Source organism: Malaclemys terrapin, chromosome 8 (genome assembly GCF_027887155.1).
Source record: "Malaclemys terrapin pileata isolate rMalTer1 chromosome 8, rMalTer1.hap1, whole genome shotgun sequence".
NCBI lineage: Eukaryota > Metazoa > Chordata > Testudines > Emydidae > Malaclemys > Malaclemys terrapin.
The window spans coordinates 21,037,138-21,055,828 of NC_071512.1; the positions used below are offsets into that span (position 1 = coordinate 21,037,138).

The 18,691-nt window shown below is 40.0% G+C and overlaps 1 protein-coding gene across 2 annotated transcripts in view; it reads right to left on the bottom strand.

Annotated features, from left to right (window-relative positions):
• The window catches only part of UBTD2 (ubiquitin domain containing 2), a 118,408-nt gene that overhangs the window by 72,216 nt on the left and 27,501 nt on the right, over nucleotides 1–18,691 (bottom strand). Inside the window, exons 2-4 of one of the 2 annotated variants that reach the window (XM_054037647.1) lie at nucleotides 11,134–11,180; nucleotides 10,751–10,883; nucleotides 7,268–7,325 (exon numbers count right to left, since the gene is read on the bottom strand). The exons of the other annotated variant lie outside the window; for it this stretch is intronic. The gene's annotated coding sequence lies outside the window, so the exon portion shown is untranslated. The remainder of the gene's footprint in view (nucleotides 1–7,267; nucleotides 7,326–10,750; nucleotides 10,884–11,133; nucleotides 11,181–18,691) is intronic. 2 annotated transcript variants of the gene reach the window in all.

Consider the following 18,691-nt stretch of genomic DNA (forward strand, 5'->3'; position numbering starts at 1 on the left):
TGTCCCAGTGCCTTACATTCCACGACCTAGTACTGGTCACGACCCGCAGTTTGAAAACCACTGATCTAGACCATCCCTGACAGGTGTTTGTCTAACCTGCTCTTAAATATCTCCAATGAAGGAGATTCCACAACCTCCCTAGGCAATTTATCCCAGTGCTTAACCACCCTGACAGTTGGAAAGTTTTTCCTGATGTCCAACCTAACCCTCCCTTGTTGCAATTTAAGCCCACTGCTTCTCATCCTATCCTCAGAGATTAAGAAGAACAATTTCTCTCCCTCCTCCTTGTAACAACCTTTTATTTACTTGAAAACTTATGTCCCCTCTCAGTCTTCTCTTTTCCAGTCTAAACAAACCCAATTTTTTCAATCTTCCCTCATAAGTCATGTTTTTAGACCTTTAATAATTTTTGTTGCTCTTCTCTGGACTTTCTCCAGTTTGTCCACATCTTTCCAGAAATGTGGTGCCCAGAATTGGATACAATACTCCAGTTGAGACCTAATCAGCGCGGAGTACAGCGGAAGAATTACTTTTCATGTCTTTCTTACAACACTGCTGCTAATACATCCCAGAATGATGTTCAGGTTTTTTTTTTTTTTTTTTCTCTCCAGTGTTACGCTGTTGACTCATATTTAGCTTGTGGTCCACTATGACACCCAGATCCCTTTCCACAGTACTCCTTCCTAGGCAGTCATTCCCCATTTTGTATGTGTGCAACTGATTGTTCCTTCTTAAGTGGAGTACTTTGCCTTTGACCTTATTGAATTTCATCCTATTTACTTCAGGCCATTTCTCCGGTTTGTCCAGATCATTCTGAATTATAATCCTATCCTCCAAAGCACTTGCAACTCCTCCCAGCTTGGTATCATTCGCAAACTTTGTAAGCGTACACTCTATGCCTTTATCTAAATCAATGATGAAGATATTGAACAGAACTGATCCCTGGGGGACCCCACTCGTTATGCCTGTCCAGCATGACTGTGAACCACTGATAACTACTCTCTGGGAAAAGTTTTCCAACCAGTTATTCACCCACCTTATAGTAGTTCCATCTAGGTTGCATTTCCCTAGTTTGTTTATGAGAAGGTCCTATGAGACAGTATCAAGAGGTTTACTAAAGTCAAGATATACCAAGTCTACCGCTTCCCCCCATCCACACGACTTGTACCGTGTCAAAGAAAGCTATCAGGGTAGTTTGACATGATTTGTTCTTGACAAATCCAGGCTGATTGTTACTTATCACCTTACTATCTTCGAGGTGTTTGCAAATTGATTATTTGCTCCATTATCTTTCCAGGTACAGAAGTTAAGCTGACTGGTCTGTAATTCCCCGGGTTGTCCTTATTTCACTTTTTATAGATTGGCATTATATTTACCCTTTTACAGTATTTTGGAATCCCTCCCGTCTTCCATGACTTTTCAAGATAATCTCTAATGGCTCAGCTATCTCCTCAGTCAGCTCCTTGAGTATTTGATTGGGACCACACAAATCCTTAGGACTAACTGGTTTTTTTTCTAAATATTTCATAAAATATATTAAAATTTTGGGACAACCCAAAAATTGTTTTGGGACTTTTCCCTTGTGTACAAACTGCACAACTGTGAAACCTTGTACTGATCTTGGATTTTTTTTTTTTTTTTTTGGTAAAATATCTTCTGAACCGTAGAGAGGGCAGGGGCATGATGGAAACGATCTTAAGGGGGGGGGGGGAAGCCTCTATCAGTAAAAGTTTAATTTGAAAAAGTGGTATTTGAATCCATCACTAGCAGTAGCAGCCTTGTCAAAATGGGTCATTTCCCTTGACAGCAATATGGGAAAGCAATGAAAAACAACAAGAACTCCTACCCTGGTCAAATACCAAGACTGAGTATGTAAGTTTAGTGTTTACATGGGAAACAAATGTCCTTCAGCCAAATGTAAGGATGTTTGTGGTTGAAACTAAATATTCTAGATGTGGGGCACAGACATATGATGGGTGAGGAATGCTGTATGCTTGTCTCCTCTAAGCAGTATTCTACACAAGTCTGTCAGTCAGTCTAGGAGACCAGCACATATAATGGTGGGAAGATTCCCTTGACATGTTCTTAGTGAAGGAACCTTTACATTTCCAGTACTGTGGAAGAATCACAAACATCACTGTCTGGTTAGGGAGGCAGTAAAAGACCTAATCTGTCACCCCACCTCTGCATTACAGAAGCCAAATTGCCTCTGATCAAGATAAGACACTGCAGCTGCTGTGCCACTGAGGTCCAGGGAATAGTTTCTGTTTAATAGAGCTGCTAATTATTAGTCTTTAAAAATCTCAAAGCACTGATAGAACAGGAGAAATGTTTATATTTAGTGTTCTACAAATCTACATTTACAAGGGGTGAGGTGAGTGACATTCCCTTCTTCCCACCCTTCTTCTGCTCATTTTGGCAAAGATTATGTCACAAGCAAAACAAAACCCATGTTCCTCTCAACTTTATTCCACATGTTTTAGATCTGCAATTTAAATCAGAATATTCTCCATAACCCCTCCCTTCACACACACAGCTACAATAAAGACATTTTTAACAGGGGACCCACTAAGGTTCTACTGTAGTGCAAACAACACGAACAATTTACCAGATTATGAAAGATTAGGAAAACATGAAATAATCTGACTCCCAATGGAATGAAATCAGAACTTTCCCTAAAACTTCAAACAAATTGAAAATCTTAGTTTCTGGTATCAGCTGTATTTTCAAGGAGTGGCTGTTTTATTCCAGGCATGTCCCTTCCTTCCTTAATTCCCATCCACCACAGATATTTCTATTACTCTTGATCAGTGAAAGCTAGATGCTACTTTAAAACCAAAAACACATGAAAATGGAATGTGCCTTCCATTGCTGGTAGAAGGCGGCAGCATATACATGAATTATCTTCCTTTATAAAAAAAGGAGTGTTTAAATGGCTTTAGAAGATCGAATAGGATTATTTAGGAAGCCTAATTTACTCATTGTCTGTACTGGCACTGCAGAAAGACTTCTATATCCACACACATTCTTTAAAGAATGAAGAAATACACCCAAGGTTACTGGTAGTACAGTTATATAGTTTGACTTTACATAGCCAATATAATACCTCTTTTAAACATGAATTCAAAGTGACATTCATGTCTTAGGATCTGGGAATGTTAATTCGTTAAAATGAGATATTCACAAGAATTTCAGACAGCAAGGTGACATTTCATAATATATGTAGGCACAGCAAATGTTCTTCAGATTAAAGAAAAGCAAGGGAAATGTTTGAGTTGTGACTAAGTCAGATAACAATAAAACCAATGACCAACGAGAATGAAACCACCAGAAAACCAAAGCAGCTCAGTGCACAGGCTGTGTTGTCATTGCAAAACTGATATTTTTTCAGAAGTTTAATTGACCATATACATTTATTGCTTTTAGTTAACATGGGACTAGTGCCATTTGCTTTAAAAGTGCTGACTATCTACCAGATTTTAGACCAGCAAATGTAACTGTTTACAAAACAGACACTGAGTTTGCTGGCAAAGCCCAGATATTAATGTTCCAAGTCTTTGTTGAGCACATGCAGCTAAAAACTAACCGTGGCTCAGTCTGGAACAATGGTGACACATGCAGTTCAGACCAAATAGATGTGGGTGTTAGTTAGGCAGCAGATTCTGAAATGCTAAAAACAAGCTTGTTAAAACTTAAATTGTTTCCTGAAAAGTGGTTTGCAGACAATGTATGAAAATGTATCTCACCAGATAAACTTAAAAGACCAATGTAACGTGTCATTTTTAAACAAATGGTCAGAGCATCAGATTCTAAATGGAATCTTACCTCTGGCAAGGAAAAGGCAGTTTGGATCAATGGATATTTGCTTCAACATTAGCTAGCCTAATCTTTGTTTGCATATAAACCCAACGAATGCTAATTTATCCCACAGGATCTTCTCCCTCCTCCCCCAAACATTAATTATGAAAGTGGGTTAGAGGCACTTCCTGCAACTCTTTAACAGTGCTTTTTCTGCAAATATGGAGTCTTTTTTGCAAACAATCCATCAGTGTATTACAGCACTGGAATAGGCAATCTATTCGCCACTCCTATGCTCACTTCAGTTTCCCCCCACTTTCCTTGGCCCCAAAACTGGTCTGCACTAGATGAGGAGGACAGCATGGAAGATCTGTTCTTTCTGCCTATTGTTACTGCCATTCTAGAACAATTTCGACCTGGCAAGATAGCCCAATCCTTCCTATGTGGGCAGAACAGTCATGATATAGCTAGAGACAAAGTGGTAAAGATCTTTTATTGGACCAACTTCTGTTGGCAGAAGAGACAGAGACAAGCTTTTGAGCTACACAGAGCTCACTGGTCTCTGTCTTTTCCACCAATAGAAGTTGGTCTAATAAAAGATTCTCTCACCCACTCTTGTCTCTCATATCCTAGGACCAATACAGCTACCATAACACAGTAAACATGATCTAGCCAGTGATTATTATTTTCACAGTTTATTTCATTTTTATGTTGAAGTTAGGCCTGGTTAAAGGTGTCAAACAGGGAGACTGAAGTCTAGCAGTAAATGTGACTGGGTTTCAATATATCGAACAGATTGTCTATTTCTGCGTCTTACTTTAAAAAGTTTGTCCATCCCTAACATAAGTTCAGGGTGAAAAGGTCAATGTCAAATTTACAAGTATTGGTCAAGATACAGGCTGCTGCACAAAGACATTTATAAAGTCAATGTATTATTTGTGTAGCACTGCAGTTTCAAGGATGAAAGGTCCTCTTCCCTCGGCTATCTCTCCCTCTCCCCCAGAGACCCCTTGTCACAGAAGCCTTCTTTCAGTGGAGGCTGACCAGATGGGACTCCTCTTCAGCCCTGTCAATGCTGTTCCTAGAACGGTGTGAGGAGTCACTGGAAACACATGAAAAGTGTTCCTTACCCTCCGGGGATTAGCCTAGTCTCTCTTCTGTAATTCCATTTCAAGATGCACCCCTCCCACAAGAATCAAACCCAGGTTTCATGTTGTAATTAGAGCATGAATCACAGGGCTCCTGAGAACCACCCCCCACCACTCTCACACATTCCACACAGACAATTATTAAGGCCACAAAAGTCTCATTTAGGACATTTTCCTAATAGAAAATCCATCAAAACTTATTGTCTTTTCTAGCTAATTACCCGGAGTGCTGTGAATTTCCCAGGTTCAGAAAACAGCATGAGGTGAAAAACAGCAAGATAGATGCTGGGGAATCTAGATTGCTGACTCGTGGGGGGTGCAAGTAAAGATTTATAGTAGGTACATCTGACAATTGCAGATGTGAAATGTTAATCTCTTCCTCCAAGTCTTCTGGCTAAAAACTCATACAACTACTATAATATTCTCTTCCACATCAGCATGCGCGCACACAAAACCAAAAACATGAATCCTTCTCAACAAAAAATAGTTTTTCAAGTACAAATATTAAACCTTTGGACCCAAAGAAAATGATCTCCATCATGAATACACTAAAAGCATATGCATCAGACAAACAGTCCCAGAAGTCAGATTCATCACCACAGAACAAATATGTGGTCCATCTAGTTTGCTTTATATTTTGAACAGTGGCAGATCCTTCAGCTTCTGACAAGTTATGGAATCTTATTTTTCAGGAGGACAAACTGTTTCCAGCCCTCTGCAGACTATCATGAAATTTTTTTCCTCACTGTCATCAATTTGACTTATTCAGTATAGCTCTCTGCACTATCAACTAAGGACTTTTTAATAAATCCATCCAGACTAAAGCCCAAAATAGTCACCTCTGTTTCTTAAGTGAATTTCACAAATTATATGAGTAAAGTTGTTTCATTTTATTAGGATCATGCTTGCTAAGTCAATTTCAATGTGATCTAGTAATTCTCCTATTGTGAGACCAGATAAGGGGAAGCAACCGATTAATCTTGACCCCCCCAAAAAAGTTTCATTTTGAATACTGTAATCCCATTATCAATGACAGAAATTCAACTCAAACTTCCAACTTTACTTATAGAGCACCAGAGTTGTGAGACACCTTACAATCAAATAAGATAATGTCTCTGCCCCAAGAATTTACTGTTCAATCAAATCATGAAAACAGACTATTGAAGAAAAGAGAAGCAATTTTTCAGTGGAGGGACAGTCATAAGATATATGCAAAATATATTGATTTTCATCATTAGAAGCAGCACAAGTAGCCGACCCTTAGTTAAGGGCTGCCCAACACATTCCATACCACCATCCCGTTTTCAATTGCTTATAATTTTGCCAAATTTTAACCAACTGGGCTCAAATTTTCCATGCTCAGTGTCTACCTCAGGCTGATTTTTTCCAGAACATTTCAGCAGAAATATTTTGGTAATTTCTTAGAATAAGGTTAGGGAAAAACACTTTTTGCCCACACTAAAATATTCTTGAAACTGTTCACTGAGAAGCTCTAGTCTAGTGACTCCTTTCTTTGTAACAGGAACTTGAAATTTGATAAGGGAGGATGGCTGCCCTGGTGTCACATGCCTTTTGCTGTTCTCCTGAAAAAACACCCATTTTTCCCACGTTGCTTTTTTAAAAACCTAGAAAATTACAAACAAAACCCACATTAAAAGAACATTAAGGTTTCAAAGTCAAACACTTATCGGTTAGGAAATGCCAGAAGTAGTCTGGGGCCCTTGTGTGCATGAATTAGGATAGTCTCTAATTATTTGAGGACATTAATTTTTTCTATAAGACCCTTTCCTTTGTCCTGTTCACTGATTGGACAATCCTCACTGAATGGATAGCTATTCAATATATCTTTTGATCCTCAACACTATGTAGGTGTGCTATTAACTTCACATCATTAGACCCTATACTGAATAAAAGTTGGTAATTTTCTCCTGGCTTTTGCTGTGAAGCTCAGATAGTAGTATCTTAATTCTTTACAAATATTAATGAATTTATCTTCACCCCACCTCCATGAGGTGAGGCTGTACTATCCCTATTTTATACCTGGGGAATAGACGCACAGAGATTAAAGCCAAAATTGACAAGTGTCAAATATTTTGGATGTCCAATCTGAGAAGCACATGACCCAATTTTTCACACAGAACTTGGCATTTTATTACAGTTACCATATAGCAACTGTGAAAAAACGGGACCGAGGGTAGGGAATAATAGGCACCTATATAAGAAAAAGTCCCCCAAAATGGGACTGTCCCTTTAAAAACGAGACATCTGGTCACGCTACATTTTATTGCACATTACACGTTCAAAGCAAATCTCCCACTGACCTCACTTGTAGTTGAGAGCGCTCAGCAATTCTACAAATCAGACTGCAGAGGTCTTGAGCTGGGTACCCAGAAAATGAAGAACATGAATGAATTTTTTGATTTAGGTGACTTGCCCAGAACCATATAAAACTCTGACAGAGGCAGGGATAGAATCAATTCCCAGGGTGGCATTCAACTGCCTTACCTATGAGACCATCCTTTTCCTTCCTGCAGTCCCCTGCCTCATTCACTACACCCCTTCCAACTTCTGGAATAACTTAGGCAGGGGTCATACAAACAGATTCATTCAATACCCAATACCCTACTATTCACTCCCATGTATCCCGTGCACTGAATTAAATAAAAATCCTGGCATTTTGTAACTTCAGTGCTTTACTTCACAAAGTCAAAATTATTTTTGTTTCCCCCCTCGGGCACAATATATACTTCAAGGAACGTCAAAGGAGGCTTCATAGAAGCAGTATGTTAAGGCGGGATATGTATGAAAAGGTGGGCAGGGGGGAGGTGACACAGGGACAAACGGTTACAACAGTTGGGAGAGGGCAGGTGTTTGAAGCAGCATTTTGGACGGACTGGTGGGGAGAAGCAGGAAGACCCCAACAGAAGAACATTACAGTTGTTAAGATAGACGATGACCAAGAAACACAAGGATATAAGCAATTGAAATCAGAAGGAGGGGGACAGATTTTAATCAGTGTTCTAGAGGAAGGGACAAGATCCAGTGACTGCCTGGCTGCATAGAAGAGAGTGGAATACATTTGTAAAGCTGGATTTCATGGCAGGGAAACCTACTGACCTTGATAGCAATGGAGAATGAAACTAGTGGGGAGGGTTTGGCAGAGAAAACTAAGTTCAGTTGCTTATACTTGGGTGTGTACAGTTTAACTGGTGAAATAATCACTGCATCCTCTCTGGGGATAAGTAGGTTGAAAGACAGAAGAGAATATTAGCTTCAAGAAGAGATAGGTCAGAACAGGCTAACTTTGCATTAAATACAAATCTGAAACAATTATGAATATAAATAATGATCAAGAATGTTATTTGAACACAAAATTCTCTTGCTGTTAAATTGAGGAACAATTACCAACTCAAAGTCCTTTTAGAAAACCGAATTTATTATTCCTAAATTTCAACAAGAAATAACCTCAAAGAAATTTTTTCTTTGCCACTGAATAGAGTTGGAATAAAGAGACTTATTTTAGAAAGTATATGTGCCCCATTTTCCCCTTACATATTTTGTAAGATTTGATATATTATCTGGGCTACTATTAATCCTGCCCATTTTCTCATATTATCCACAGTTTTAACACTACTACTAAATGAATTACACTACTGTGGTTGAAAAAAATACTAAGACTCACCATAGAAATTTGCTACACAAGAATAAAAGAATTGAGAAATGCAAAGATTTCCCCCCCTACATTAGAGGGTGACCAGGTGTCCGGTTTTCGACCGGAACACCTGGTCAAAAAGGGATCCTGGCAGCTCCAGTCAGTACCACTGACTGGGCTGTTGACTGCCTGGCTGACGGCGCTGGGCAACGGGGCTAGCAGGCTCCCTGCTAGCCTCCGCACCGCGCGGTTCGTGAGAAGCAACTGGCATGTCCCTCTTCTGGCTCCTATGCCTAAGGCAGGAGAGGGGAACCTATGGTCCGTGGGCTATTTCTGTGGTTAATTTCATCCAGCCACAAGTGCCAGCTTTCCCCACTGCACGAGTAAGCCATGAGCCTCCACGCCCACACCCATGGGGCTGGAGCCGCGAGTGCCTGCTGTGGGTCTATGGCCCGTAACAGAAAAAAGGTTCCCCACCCCAGAGCCCGCACCTCCAGCCGGAGTTTCACTCCCATCTCCATACCCCAACCCCAGCACTGAGCCCCTTCCCACCCTCCGAACCCCTCAGTCCCAGCCTGGAGCCCCCTCCTGCACCCCAAACCCCTCATCCCTGGCCCCACCCCAGAGCCCACACCCCCAGCCACAGCCCATACCCCCTCTCGCATCCCAACCCACTGCCTCAGCCTGAAGCCCCCTCCTGAACTCTGAACTCCTCATTTCTGGCCCCACCCTGGGGTCTGCACCCCCAGTCAGAGCCCTCACATCCTCCCACACCCCAGCCCCCTGAGCCAGCCTGGTGAAAATGAGCGAGTGAGTGAGGGTGGGGAGAGTGAGTGACAGAGGGAGGGGGGGATGGAGTGAGCAATAGAGGGAGGGGGATAGAGTGAGCAGGGACGGGGCCTTGGAGAAGGGGTGGGGCATGGGTGGGGCTACTGAGGAGTGGGGTCAGGGTGTTCGGTTTTGTGTGAGTAGAAAATTGGCAACCCTACTACATTAGGTCAACAGCTTAAATACTTGAGGGGATAATATACAGAGAAAGATCTCACAGAAGTGGAGAACTGGCTGAAAACCTCAGCTGTTCATTTATTCTAACATTAGTTGCCTTTTTTTTTTTAAGGACTGAATTGTTGTAAACAACTACAGTGTTTAGGGTGGAAGATGTAAACTGGACACCACTGAAACACTCTCAGTATTAACTGTTCTAATGAATTCTTGTTTTTACTGAGGGCCGAGAGTTACTATGCAAGATCAACAGTAGATAGCCTACGGGTACATCTACACTGAAAAATCACAGCTGGTAGTTGACTTGAGTTCGCAGGGCTCGGGCAAAGGGACTGTTTATTGTGGTATAGACTGAGCTCTGGGACCCTCCCACCTCGCATGGTCTTAGATCCCGGACCTGAATGTCTATTCCACAATTAAACAGCCCCTTAGCCCAAGCCCTGCGAGCCTGAGTCAGCTGGCGCAAGCCAGTCGCAGGTTTTTAATTGCAGTATAGACATACCCTATGAGGCTCAATGAGGTGTTCTCTTCCCGCAGGATCCCTGGGAGGAGAAAACATATGCATATACCAAGAGACTTTCTACTGAGGTCACTATGTTTCAAATATTATATCGACTCGTGGACTGGCAAGTATATGAATTTAAGACGCTAAATATACGTCTGTGTGTGTGGCGGCTGGGTGGGCAAGGGACCAAAGAAGGTAAGCAAGATGGCATTCTCTGATGGTAGCTGGAGTGATCCATTCCAATTAATTTGCAATAAAACTTAAGGCACACAGTATAAAGACAAATAACAAGATGGGATGAGTTGTAAAAGTGAGTATGCCAGGAAATGAAATCACAGAGTGAAATGTTTCAGAGTAATAAACCTCACAAAGGGGAACCACACACAACAAGCTCAGCAAGTACCAGAAATGATTTGTTTTTTTTTAAAGCAAGTCAATGAGACAGACACAGTGGAAGACAATGGACTGTGTATTTGAATCAAAGCTTGCACTCCCTACAAGATTAGACTGCCAGACATTGCATGTACCCGTGTTAAATGATGTGCGCATTCTTCACAGAGGAGGGAAATCAATCATCTGTGGCATCCTTATGCAGTCAGCCAGCACGGCAAATGGCACTGTGCAATCAGAAAGACAGCTGCTCACCTGTTCTCAGAACTGGGGCACAAAGACGGGCAAGCATCGCTATGGAAGTAGGAGGGAAGGATAAGGAATCTCAGTGTTTATCTGGACTTTTCCCCCTTAAAGGTACATTGACTGTATGATAGATCAGTTGTTGCTAGTTGGTGAAAAAAAAAAGTAAAGTATATTGGTAATTATTAGCAGCTGAACACAACTAAAAGTCAAATAAGCATGCACCCCTTTCCTCCTCTCCATTCCTCCTTTCCACACACAAGGCCATAAATCACTGCATAATCAGTTTGAAGGTTTATTTCACAGCTTGAGAAATAAAGCACAAGGGAAGAGGAGGGTGCATAAAAGTGTGGTGACAAAGAGAGGAAATTGACTCAAGAGTTACCAGTAATTACATTTTATTCTTCATCCTTCACCACCACTAGAGTCTCCTTGTGAAGATCTGCCAAAGAAATAAGGCAGCAAGTGAGGGGTATAGAGCATGAAAAGCTGCTTGTAATATTGGACTCACATTTGGAGGCAATATCAATTTTATAACAAGAAAGCCCACCTCCCAAGAGGAAGCAAGACAGCTATCCATAAAAATTGTAAGGGTCGGTCCCTCTGTATCATCTATCCATCCAGATTTTTATGACAACAATAACGTTTGTGGATCCAAGACATCACAAAAGTAAGTGCTCAGCAGTTAAAGACAAATAACGTGAACTTTATAAATGCCCTGAATCAATTTATTACAACAGGCCAATAAAAAAATATCAAAGGGCATTTATAAAGTTCACGTTATTTGTCTATGACTCAAATCAAGGGAGGAGCTCGAAAGCCAAAGGGCTTGGATAGAAACTATTGAATTAGTACCGGGAAATACCAATACCATGTTTTCCAGGGGGTGAGTCTACTTATTATTAATTTGTAAATTTAAGTTTAAAAAGTATTAGGTTTTTTTCCAGGCCTGCCTGCTTGGCTGCCTGCCTAATGGCAGCACAACGAATAAGACATCTCTAATCTTCTTAACAGAACTCGCAATACAAAGTTCAACTCCTTTCTTCTGAAAGATTGGAACTGTTAGGGAGTGGGACATCCTGCAGACTCACTACATCAAGTTCAGGGTTGACACCCAACTCCTCTGCTCCTTAGTCTTACAAACAGCTCCCAATGTATCAGGCATGTTCTCAGCCATGATGGGGAAGAGGATACACCTATGATGCTCCAGCATCCTCTCATCAGCAGTGAAGGAACCACATTAAACTTGTAAGAAACCCTTGCTTTCCCAGCTATATTGTCTGTGTAGCAACACTAGTCTGTACGGATACACTATTTTCCGCATTTCTTCAACCAGCTGCACCAGTGCTATGGTGCAAGCGCCATGACAGATTGGGTGTAGGCATTTTCAGCTGTCATTTAATACTACCTACACTAGAGCTTATAAAGTTGCTACCACTGGTAGCACGTGCTAGAGACACTGGGAAAATGCTACAGCAGACAAAGCCTTTGAGGAATGCTAGGACAGACCAAGAGTTAGCCCAGGATAAAGACATGTAGCAGAAGCCTCAAAATTGAACCACTTAAAATCCTGAAGTGGAAGTCTTCTTTTGAGGTCAATAGCAATCACATGCTCCTATTGAATGTAATTACCACCACTGTTTGTGCTAGACAGCAAAATGCACATTTTTACTTCTGGAGAGCTAGATTTAAATTTAGGATCAGTTCTGGAGAGCTGGATTTAAATTTAGGATCACAGCTGAAAATAAATATGTTGGCATAAATGCAGGTTCTTTCAAGGGGGAAAACACCCCACAGTACCTAGGACAATTCATTCAGTATAATTAGTAACCTCTTCAGGAATGCAAGAGAAAGCTTGCATGGAGGTTACTTAAAAACTATGTATTGCTTTCAGTCTCTCGCCAAGAATGTAATTCAACAGTTTCATCAAGAAAACATTTTTTTTAAAACAGCATTAAATGCCTTTTATATTTTCTCATGGATGCAGTTAATAGAGAAGCGTTAGACGTATCAGATGGAGTTGCAGAGTACACAGTTCCACTGACAATTATGCTACTGCCTGCTTGCCATTCAAAGCCAACAGCATAAACTGGACTTCATCTGCTAGTTCAGATAGTGTAGTTTTGAAGTCATGAATCAGACCATCCGCTTCCTGTTGCAAATGACTGCCGTCCTGGCCCAGGATTTTAATTGTTGCACAACCATCATTTTTACTGGGTACAAGGGAAAGGATTTAAAGAAAAAATAATTGACATTTACTGGGAGCTGAAATAAACCGTATATCTCGTTAAAAATAACTTACAATTCAAGATGTTCAAAGTGTTTCCCCTGCATGGAAATGCTAACAACCACCAATTTGTGTGCTTGCAGCAACATCAAAATAAGATTAAACTAAGCTGGAAGTCTTATAAAGAAAGCTTTGCTTTTATGTTGACCTAAGCTTATAATGGTAGCATAATGGTTGAGCAACCAGCTACCTCAGATTCTCAAACACACCACAGAAGGTCAACAGGAATTCAATGAAGTGATAGGCAGGGACATCTGTTGTACATCAGATCTATATTTTGCCACAAATTGAGTGGTTATAATATCCAGCACACTGTGCAGACACCTTTTCCATTTTAAAAAGGAAAGCAATATACTGTTATAAATAGAAGAGTGCATTTAGCTAAATATTTTTTCTTTTAAAGAAATGCCACTGACTTTCCCATGTAATTCAAGTACTCATGCCTGAAGCCAGTACACAAGGACACCAATACAATGTATATATATAACGTAGGTATGAGACAACTTTTAAAGACTGAAGACTGCTTAAAGTTTCATAAAGATGACTCCATAGACCAAAACCAACAAAATAAACCCAAACCTTTATAATCTTCAAGTCTCTTTTTCATGAAAATCAGGAGGCAGGGGGTAGGGAGAGAAGGTAGGGGTAAAAGGCAAGGTGGGGAGTCAAGTGACCCATTCACAGAGAACATCCTGCTGGCAGATCCATTTCTCATACTGAAGGGACTCCAGCGTAAGTGCCTCTGCTGATCTAAACCGTGGCAGGATGGCAGAGACTCTTAGCTAACCAGCTTCCAAACAATGTAGGGCTTTATAGGTCAATGCTGATGTCTTGAATTCTAGATGGAAAGCTCTTTTCAGTAAGCACTGATCCAACAGTACTAACATAATGTGCTCCTGATGTGAAATTGCTTAATAAAAGCTGTTGATTCCGCACTAGCTTCAATTTCCTACTGATCTCAATATGTAGCACCATGCAGAGCACATTATAGTAATATTGGTAACTTTTCATAGAAGTATGACATTTACACTGGACAAACATATAGTGATATGATATGAATCACAAGACCAAGTTCCCTATTTCCTGCATTTAAAGAACGTGACGTTCTAGTTCAAGTATTCATTGCGAAGCCACTAACATTTTTAGCATGAGAGAGGCATGAGTTCCAGAAAGAAATGCACAAAAAATAAACTTGCAAACCTCAAAGCTAACAATTGTTTTATGATGGGAAATGATGAAGTTGGGTAACTTCAGTTAATGCCACACCTTGAGTTTATCCTACAGGCATAATTATTAGCAGGGATCAAGTCTCACATCAGCCAATTAACTAAATGCAGTTAATAGCCTGCTTCAGCTACTTAAGCTCATCAGTTAATTAAAAGATTGGAAAAAGCTTGAACTAGGGTTTCGACCTGACAAATTCACTATGCGGTATCTTTAATGATTTAGTTTTATAGCTGGAAATTAAGATCCACTCATACCTTACAGGAAACTGAAAAACAATTGCTCAGTTGAAAGTAAGTGTGCTTATTTATCTCTTCTCTTGTGCCTTAAGCCGGACATCTGACTGAAATTCTATGTTTCTAGGCATTAACAGAGTCCTTGCCTCGTTTTGCAAGCCAGTATTCATTATTTAATTACTGTTTCATGCTCAGTTAAATCACTAATAGAAATAATTTGTACATGCTTCTGGCTTATTTCATAGACATTTGTCTATGAGACCAGTGTCTTGCTCAAACCTACTCCTCTCGTTTTTCTTAACGCTATGCCCCTGTAATTTCTGAAAAACATTTGTCACTGTGAGATCAGCACAGCAGCTGTGTGTGCATGCAACTATGCTGATCACTGTGGTAACAAAAAAGACTGCATATAGAATGTATAGTGACAGGAAAACATATTCCCTACACCCCTCAAATGTCAGATTTCTTTCTGTGAAATAATCCCTCACCCATCTCCCAACGGTGGGCAGTAGAGTCTCTCCAATTTTACTTATCAACAAAGGCCCTGTAATATAGAGCCTTGGCACAACAGGGAATTAGGGACAGAAAGCCAACTCTAGCACTGACCTTGAGTATTATCAGTTTAAGATGCTAAATGCTAATAGATTATGGCACTGCAATATCACTCAAAAGCTCCACTCAGGATTGGGAACCTAAATGTCTATAGTCATGGAGCCTGTCCTGTAGGAGTACTTTTCTTCCCTACAATATTGAACACCACCTTTTTGACACTCCTTTCCTGAGGAAGGTGGAATTTAAATTCAAACACTTAAATTTCTTCTTTTAAAATTATCATATAGGAAAAAAGTCACTTTAACCAGTTGTAGTTGACACTAACTAATGAGTGTAAATATAGAAGTTCATTAGCCTCGCTATTGTGTCTCCAAGTAGTTCAGATAGCAAGATACAAAGAGAACATTTATGATTTTATTTTAACCTTCACAAATTGAGGAGTGCTCACAAATGAAACTGCTACAAAGTTGATCTCTATAATAAAATGGTGGCTTAAATCAAAGATAATGATATAGGGAAAGAAGGGAGAGACAGGTCAGCAGTTTGCTTCATTCTCCTTGTCAAACATTTCTGGACTAGATATCCAACTAATAAGCCTGAAACTTTATACTTGGGTATGCATTGTTTGGCCTGAGTTAACTCCAGGTAAATATCAAGTTGACCAACACCATCCTGCAACAATCACATCCACGGAGAGAAAAATGAGAAAACAGCAAACTAGTTTAAAAAATTTTTTTTTTAGTAAAAAATAAACTCCCACCTGCTGTTCTGGCCTGTTACTCTACAATAAAATCTGACATCTAACAGAAGAGTAACCTCAGTAATTGAAGTGTTCCAGGTGTGGGTGAAAGGGTAAAGAGGAATAAAGAGGTCAGCTGCCAATGCTCTCAATCATCTCAGCTCAGAGTGCTATGGAACCATCAGTAGTGTACTTGGTATCAAATTTCAAATAACTTCTGCTACTGGTTTGTTTTGCTATTAATGCGTAGGATGATAGAGGATACTTGAAAATATATTTAGGAAGGTCTGTTTAAGTTCTGGTAGAACTCCAAAGCTTCCAAGAGTTGCAAGACAAGCCTGTCTATTTTTGGTTTCTGACCCATCTGTAGCATGCAAGCTTTGCTTATCAAAATGATGTTCGTGCTAGCCAGTGAAAACCACATGTACTAGAACCTGATTGGAGTTGACCTGGGTTACAATAATTGCAATGGGTAGTAAATTTGAAAGCAGATTTCAAGAGTCAAAGAAAAATTGAACAACAGACAACACTATTCTAACTGAGAACGTTGGGAACACGGAGACAAATCAAACTGACTGGAAAGACATGTTTAGGGTGACCAGATGTCCTGATTTTATAGGGACAGTCCCGTTATTTGGGGCTTTGTCTTGTATAGGCACCTACTACCCCCCACAGCCTGTCCCAATTTTTCCACACTTGCTATCTGGTCACCTTAACTGTGTTGAAATGGAGAATTATCATGCTGTTAGGGGTTTCTGACAGCAGGGTGACAGGACAGAGATTATACCCTGCTACAATAAAAGTAAAGTGCTAAGGATAGATAATTTAAAATTTATTCTACAATGTGTTATGTGGGACTGTACACCAGAGAAGGCCAGACAGACCCATGAGATATGCTACTTTGATATCCAATATATCCTCTTCAGACTATATTCTGCACTGCCAGGATGACAATCACTAATTTGTCTATCATCTAATTTCCATGGATCATGGAATATAAAGATCTTGGAACAACAACAAAATGCGCCAGAGTTCAGTTTTCACGGTTAAAACTTACTTTGAAATTGCATCTCATATTTGCAACTTGAAATGACAACAAAGACTTTTAGGCACAGAATAAGCATCATGTTATACAGACAGAGGATTCACCAGATAGGTATTTACAGATGACACAGAGCAACACACTGTAGGTATATGAGAAGAAATTACTTCAGGTAACTAGGCTTTTGCAATCAGCACATAGGACTTGCTTTCCCTTTCTCATAGACTCATAGACTTCAAGGTCAGAAGGGACCATTATGATCATCTGGTCTGACCCCCTGCATGCTGCAGGCCACATGACCCTTCCCTGGACTCTGCCATTGAAGTCCCCAATCCTGTGTTTTAGTGACCTCAATCGGCAGAGACCCTCCTGCTAGTGATCCCTGCCCCATGCTGCGGAGGAAGGCGAAAAACCTCCAGAGGCTCACTTTCTCACTTTCCTAAAAGAGTTTGCCACTGAGTTTAATAGGATTTAAATGATAATGTAATCATCAATTACCGGCATTATCTTTGATTAATCCTCCTCATGCTGGAAAACTGTGAAAATTTCACAATATTTATGCATTACTAGTGTATAATGTGAGATGACAAGAACTGCCAGCACATGAAGGGAACGAGAACATGAACTCAGGATTACCTTTTTTAGCAGGGGACTAGTTGGGCACATTCTACAGGCTTAATTACTTCTCACTAGTCTCTTGGTCAGGACTGAGGTAATTTGCAGGGCTGGGTTGTTGTCAAAAATCCTCTCATAACATCAACATTCCCTAAATGAGGTTTCAAACATTCTTAATTCAAAAGTGATTCATTTCAAAGACAGTTACACATATGAGCTGTACATCTTTATGAGATTTATATGGCATGTAATTACTACGGTTTGTATTATTTACATAGCAGCATATAGGTAAATGATGCTTCATAGAACAAAGAGACATTATTTGACCATGAGAACTATACAATCCACAGTCAGAGCTAGTTATTAACTTGAGACACAAGAAATCCATAGATTAGCCTCAAAATATAAATGTACTGTATCCATAAAGTGTACAAAACAAGAACATTCACATAAATGTTCTTAAAGCCAGAGCATCTTTCACTGCTTATCGCCATTTCCACTGGATTACCTGCTGTCTTCATTAATCCGGGCTAGTTTAGTATGCCTCTGCTGCCTAAAAAGAGTACAAAACATTCAGCTGCATTCCGAGTCACTTTATGAGAAAGCATTTTCCTTCTCGTAAGGGAGTTGAGGTTTGAATTCACTGGGACAAGACACCAAAGAATGTGTTTGTTTGGATAGACTCACAGAATACTTCCACAGAGACATTTGTTTAGAACTTTTGTTACCTCAAGAAAAATAACCCTAGCTCTTACACAGAGAAGGGACACTATTTTGTTAGGTATACAGACATGAACAAAAATAATTTATGTATGGCAATATTAACTATAAATAGGCAGAGACTCCATGCTACTCATTAATTATTCATTATTTACCAATATGCACAATCAATTCCATAAGAAGACTAAGTCAAGTCAAATTTCCAGTGTAAAGAATTCCTGTTTCATGTACAGTTCTTTTTTGGGGGGAAGCCTACATTTATCTTGGAGTCAGAGACTGGCAACAATATGAGAAGTTCTTCACACCTTTCATGGTGGATTAGAAACCACTATTATTAAACAGATTTTCCTACCTTCACAGTTGCAAAGGATAGCCTTGTGTTGCACACTGCATACAGTAAGTGCCACCAGTGTCAAATATTGCACAAATAGATGTTGGCAAATTATAGTCTAGGAATTAGATTTATTTATGAAGAGTTAATGCTAAAATAAGTTGGATTTAAAATTGATGGGATAGGAGTATTTTTTGTGTATTATAT